General features: G+C 38.3%; 2 pseudogenes; both read left to right on the top strand.

Moving 5' to 3' along the window:
* The first annotated feature begins 1,103 nt into the window (after positions 1 to 1,103).
* On the top strand, positions 1,104 to 1,783 carry LOC131782767 (uncharacterized; annotated as a pseudogene).
* A 3,082-nt stretch (positions 1,784 to 4,865) lies between these two features.
* Positions 4,866 to 5,936, top strand: LOC131782768 (mesotocin receptor-like; annotated as a pseudogene).
* The last annotated feature ends 1,079 nt before the right edge of the window (positions 5,937 to 7,015 follow it).

Raw genomic sequence — 7,015 nt, 5'->3', positions numbered from 1 at the left:
TCACTAAAATTTACCTGGAAGGCATTAACTTTCTTTTGTCGCGAAACTCGTGGATTTAAAAACTTTGAAACGACGTATGATGAATCTTGAAACTGGAATTTGAGTCCATTTGCAAACTATGCCAGCTGGTCTCATGAGCAGATCAAGCGCTAACGAAATTTGACAGCAAAAATAGAGACAAAAATTCGTCGTGACACAATTTGTCCTTTGATTTTGTCAAGAGAATTCTGGTTTTGTCTGCTAATGCAGATAGCCCAGATAGGCACTTACGAATCAATTTTTAGGTAAATAATAGCCTTCACTCTCGAGAAATTGCAAATGTATTACGCATGTGATCCGACTACAGCTTTAATTCCGAAAACTTCGAAAACATCTCCAGTCAGTGTGGCTTTCTTTCACTGCCTCACATTTTCCCTTGTGCTGTGGCTTTTAACAAGTACTTTCACCGCTTTTCCAATGTTTCTTTGAGTGTTCGGATGTTTAGTGACAGAACTTACGCTTCCAACTACCGCCCCATCTCAATCCTCCCTGCACTAAGCAAGATCTTGGAGAGAGCGGTATACTTGCAGTTGTATCAGTACTTATTGTCCAACAAGCAGTTTGGTTTCCGGAAGGGTTTCTCAACTACAACAGCTATGACCTCATTTGCTGATGAAGTGCTCTTAAACATGGAACAAGGAAAGCTTTGCGGGGCCGTGTTCATCGATCTAACCAAGGCATTTGACACGGTAGACCATCAAATAATGTTATGCAAGCTATCCGTGATCGGCCTTTCTGAAACAGCTCTAAATTGGTTCCGTTCTTACTTAACTGGTAGACAACAGTGCACCTCATGTGGAAATAAGTTATCTGAGGAACTTCCAGTCACCCATGGGGTGCCACAGGGTAGCATTTTAGGGTCTCTGTTGTTTGTAATTTACATAAATAACTTGCCAAATGTGCTTAACTCCTGCTACGCGTCATTGTATGCAGACGACACTGTGATTTATTGCTATGGTACATCCTCAAAGGACTTGAGTGATAAGTCAAATAACGATCTACTGGGTGTGGCGAAATGGCTTCATGATCACAAACTGACTTTAAATTTGGACAAAACTAAATGCATGCTTATCGGTAGTGATAGGAAACGCGCAAGCAAAGTAGATTTGACTGTCTCAATTTTAGATCATAGTATAAGTAATGTTCGCAGCTTTAAATACCTCGGTATACATATATCTTCGGATTTCACATGGACTGATCATATTGAACACCTAACTGGGAAAATCAATCAGAGGCTTGGGCTTCTCAAGCGTATAAAGCATTTATTGCCTTTCAGGGCGCGTCTACTTTTCTATAAAAGTCTTGTTATGCCCCTTTTTGAATATGCTGATCTTGTATGGGGCGATAAACATAATATTACCCTTATGTCTAGCTTGCAAGTTTTGCAAAATAAGGCCGCTAAAGTTATTTTAAATAGACCATTGTACTCATCCTCCACTGAGGCATTAGCCGTTCTCAAGTGGCTGCCTCTAGAGAAAAGGCGATTTCAAAGAAGGTGTGTACACGTATACAAATGCATCAATGGCTTAATTAATCACGATATAGACTTGATTAGACAAGACGTACTTCATAGGCATAATACACGTAACAAAGGCAATTTTAGATTACTACGTGTCAAAGAAATTGGGGGGAGCAAAGAACACAATATCATGCCCTTTCCGATTTTAACTCCCTCAGTCAGACGATCAAAGACTCAAGGAATGTAAATAGTTTTAAACGTGATGTTTCTAAGTTTTTAATATAGCTACTTACGTTTAATTTTTACTTATACTTATTTTTAATTTTTTTGCATTTTTTGTATCTTTTTAATCCCTTTGCAATTTTGTAGCTTTGTTGTTTTTACTATATATATCTAGTTTTGAGGTCCTTTTTGAAAACCATATCTTTTATGAAAAAGTTTCCTCAATAAAGATGATTATTAATTAGAACACACCAATAACTGTTATATTTTTTCCATATCGTGGTCAAAATGACGGGAACGAAACAAAATTAACTTGTAATCGAGGATTTCGCTGGATAGCTGATAGTACTCCAAATGACTCCATACGTCGTCCCAGCATTCCAGGAGAGAAATCAAGGCTGAAATACCCAAAGCCACTCCAATCTTTGCATTCCATGAATCAAGTAAACTTTTTTAAAAGATAAAATTCTCATTAAAATGTAAAATTCTTCAGTCCATTTTAATAATTTTAGATTCTAATTCGTTTCACGAACTAATTTTGGTTCCAGCCTGTAGAACGCGCGAAACAGGTCATATGACAAAGAAAAGTTTGCACAATCACGTCACGCAATACATCAAGCTGGGTTTGTCCAATTGATTTTGATGGTCGCAGGAAAATGTCGAGAGTTTGTCGCTCAAAACCGTTGTGGTCCGTAAGAACGTAACATCATTAATGATGGAAACAAATCTGCGGAAAGGAAGGTTATTTCATCGGGTTCCGTGAACTAAATCTCGGGAGAATCTGCATGAATTGTTTCAGAGTGTATGCGTGTTGTTTTGTAAATATTAACACTGTAACCTATTTTAACTTGTTTTTGCGTCCTTTTCAGCGACGAGATATGTCTGTTATGACCAGTGTGCCAAAATTTATTCTTTAAGTTTGATCTTCTCCACACTGTGCGTAGTTCATGACCTGATATTTCAACGTAAATTATCGAGAAGGCGCCTTCCCATCGCCTTTGTCCACTTTGTTAGTCACGCAAGCGCGCAAGCGTTACGGCCGATCACGTTTACGCAACGTTTTAGGACAACTCGACATCTATTCTCCATTCAGTTGCTATGAAAACCTTAAATCCTCAACGTAGGAGATAAACGAACGAAGTTTAAACGGTCAAAAGGAGATATTGGTCAATTTCCAGAATCATGTAAATGATCTTTGACACCAGCGCAATTGAGCAAACACATAGATCTGCGTTGTTTTTAAGAAAATGGTGGATGGAAGCTAGAGATATACCTGCGGGTTTGAGGCAATCCGTGACCTCATTGGTGTATAAACTATGCACTGATAGATTGAGAAATCTTTCGTACAAAGTAGTGAATTTTTGATATGCAAATTAAGGTCGAAGAGAAGGGTCTCCTCTGATCACGCTGGTATGGAAAATATTTCAGCTGAAGTTTCCATATTTTGTCTGTGAACTAACTGAATACATCTTGTAACTTGTATAAAGATAGAATTCCGTGAGCTACATTGTTGCAATCACTGTGCGCTGGACAAAATCTTTGAAATTTACACTTTCGATCGCTGTCCACAGGGGTGGTCTGGTCAAAAATCATTTTTGACTTGTGGCGACGCAAAAAAAGAGAATTCGAGAACAACTAAACTATTTTTGAAACATGTGCCCTGAACCCTTTTCATGGGCAAAAAATAAAAGAAAACTTTTTTTCCGACGGGAAGTCGAGAGAACCACTCCTAGCGAGAGCTGCACTTGACTGATAGTTTCAATAGTTTTTAGGGTTTGACTGTGATCATTAAAATATTTATTTACAGGCTTTATTGACCAAGTGCGAGACTTTGTCTCAGTCCATAAAAAGGCAAAAACTAGCTCGGTCAATATTAAACCTAGACAGAAGAAGCTTGGTCAATAAATAATTTTTTACATAGTAAGAATCAAGAGTGTCTTACTCATGCATTTCAAGAGCAGGGAAATTATGCCAATTGTGTTTGTAGCACATTAAACCCACCAGAGTCGTTAATGTGTTCTATCAGTCTTCTACCGCTCTTTGCAACTTCATCGCCGACGTTGTCCAAAAGAGTCCGCTCCACGCAATTTTTTTCTTGCGCAGGATCAAAGCGGTTGATCCCAAGAGGGCAAGATGGGTCAATCTTACTCTCTCGGATAGCCAATCGGAGCACAGGATTTGCTTCATAATGTCCACGAGTGCCGCCAGCCAAGCGATAAAATAGCAATTATTGCAAAGGAACAGCACAAGTGCCTCCTGTTTGGTTTGACGGGGTCACGTCTCAGCATCTGTTTTTGTTGGAAGATCACTTGTTTTCTACGCTCTCTCCTCTTAATTATATGATTGTTTTGCACCGGTTCGTTTAGTCCTTGGATCTATAAATAGCATATGTGCAGTAACTACGACCAAGGCCACGACATGAATTCCCGCAAGCTTTAAGCACTTGCCACTTAGAATAATGGCGCCTACAATGGCCCTAAGCCACCGACTTTTTATTCAATTGTCTCTACCTCAGTAGAATTTTAAATCAAAGAAAATAAAGCTCTAGGACTCCCAACAGTATGTTTTTTAAATTATTATTATGTGTTTTTTGTAGTTGTTTTTATAACCGATATTCAAACTCAAACTTTGAGAGAAAAAATAAAACAAAGCAATGAGCATGGCTTGTAATTGTTTGATTTTTATGTGTTCCTTAGCAGAGAATTTCCGACGTGAGGAATATCAAAACAATTAATGAATAATACCTGAGAAAAACGCGGCCTCATTGACAAATTATATTTTAATAGTCTCCAATTAGTTTTTCCATTTGCTTTCCCTTTCATCTGCTTTTATGTTATTCTAATGAAAAGTCGATATTGTTATGTCGTGGAATGACAATTCCCCTTTTAAACCCCAGCCGGTTTCAAAATTATCGCAAATTAGTGAACGAACCGTCATTAACCTTTAAAAGAAATGGCCAATGCAAGTCGTTCCTTTAGCGGGGTAGTTCAATTTTAATGTCAATATTGATAACCTTGTCATGTTCACCCACACTTATTTGTATTTATCTATTGAAATTACCTTCACGACAATGACTTTTCAGATAAATAGAACCCATCTTAAAGACTTTGGTCGAACAAAACAGTGACTACAACGAAGTTCAGCGTTGCTGTTAACAAACCATCCTAAATATAAACTTTGTAAGCTCACTCGTGGATTGACGAGTATCAAGGGAGATAATGACTGTCAACACAACCGTAAGACATTTCTTCGAAAACAGCTCACAGACAACGAATCATACAGACTCAAGTAATTCCGACCAAGCTTGTGAAATAACAGCTGACTCCTGGTTTCGTTTTTCGGAAATATCTTTATTCATGTTGTCATTTACATGAACAAGCAAATAAGAAGATCCGTCAATTACATCGCTTTCAACATGGCTGTATCCGACCAATCCATCCCTTTGACCATCATAATTGTGAAGATCGTTGAGATCATTTCAGAATCAGAATTCTGGAAAGTCGACAGTTCGTGGCTGCTGAGAAATATTCCATGAAAACTTGTCTACTTTCTCCCAGATGTGTCTATTGTGGTTTCTATCGGAAGCCTTCTTTTGATCTCGATAGACAGGCTCTTCGCTGTCGTCTCTCCACTGAAGGCTAAACTTATCAACTCAAAAGTAATCAGCATTCTAAACACGTGGTTTGTCGCCATCGCCTTCCACGCACCTTATTTCTACAGTTTCAAACTGATCCCTTACCAAAATGAGATGTATTGTAATTTGAAATAGGGACCGGCATCCGACCACATGAAAACAGAGAAGGGATTTTTCACAGGAACTTTTATAGCTTTCATCCTCATTCCCGTTGTTGTCCTGGCTGTTGTGCCTAGCATTTTCGCATGGACAATAAGGGAAAAGCACAAAAAAAGTAAGGAGCGATTGTCTTGTCTCCAAAACCATTTAGATAAACAGATGGGGAAAATTTTCAGATTGGCAATTGCCATTGTAATTTCCTTTGTTTCCTGCATGACTCCCGTGATTGTAATTTTTATGTGGAATGCCACAGAACCGCCACCCTTTGTACACTTCAAATATCTTTCCCCCTTTTTGTTTTTCCTCTTTTTGGCGCATTTGTCGAGTTCAGTAAATCCCCGCATTTGTTTTATCTTTACCAAGAACTACCGCGACTGCCTTGAGCAATGCATTCATTGCAGTGGCTAAAGCCGCAATGCATAAATACTGAATTAAAGCGATGAAGACTTTAGAATATCATGAACTATGCACGTCGACACGTCGAACTTGGGAGTTTAACACAGATGTCTAGCAATGTTAGGTTGATTTTAAGAGTAACACTGAGGATGGACTTAGTGCCACACGCTTAACCACAAGAACCAAAGGGACAATAGCCTCATGTCACGATAAATTTGTTCTCTACGTTAGATGGTCGATTCAATCGTGCAGATCTTAACGGCAGAGGTACAATTGAGCTACTTATTCAATTCGCATATTTTGCTATGAGGGATGATCTAATAATTATTTATTAGTCTTGAAGACGTGCTGACAGACGGATCAGCCTGAGACGAATTTTGCTCCATAATTCGTCTTAGTACCGAATTTATATTTAGACGAGTTATCCGTCTGAGACGGATGATTCGTCTTTGACGGATAACTCGTCTCTAGTATAAATTCGGCCATTATAACATAGCTAGTAAATTTGTCGAATCAAATTCAATTGCGCGAGCGTGCTTCATATTCCTATTGTGCACGCTCATGACGTCAGCAAACAAATCCCTCGAGAAAAAAAATATTTTCCATCGGGTTAAAATGTTTTAAAGAAGATATCATAATGGCCATTGCTCAAGAAGCTATCATAATGGCCATTGCTCAAGAAGCTATCATATTTATTTACGTTATTTATTTACCTTTTATTTTAAATGCATAAGCCCAGCAAAAACTTAACACGCGAAAAAAATTACACCCCTTGATTCGTTAAATGCCGCCTCGCTTGATTGAGAACAAACATTAAGTCCAAACGTCCGCTTTCTACAAAGGGAATATTTGGGAAAACTGTTGATAGCTTTATAATTTTAATAATGACTGTTAGAATCCGTCGTAAAACTATGTAAGCTCAAGCAAGACCTCCTTCTTTTTCTCCGAAAGAGAATAAAGACAAACCAAAAACAAAAAATTCGCAACTTCTCTATTGTGAGACTTGTGAATAAGAAATCACACTCTCGTCTTGCCGCGCGTTTGATTGAAAACGAGAATAACTCAAAATAGATGTTCTGCAAAAAAACATGTTGGTTCTGAAAATG

The sequence above is a fragment of the Pocillopora verrucosa genome, chromosome 14 (assembly GCF_036669915.1).
Source record: "Pocillopora verrucosa isolate sample1 chromosome 14, ASM3666991v2, whole genome shotgun sequence".
Lineage (NCBI taxonomy): Eukaryota > Metazoa > Cnidaria > Anthozoa > Scleractinia > Pocilloporidae > Pocillopora > Pocillopora verrucosa.
This window is presented reverse-complemented; position numbering and strand designations above follow the sequence as displayed.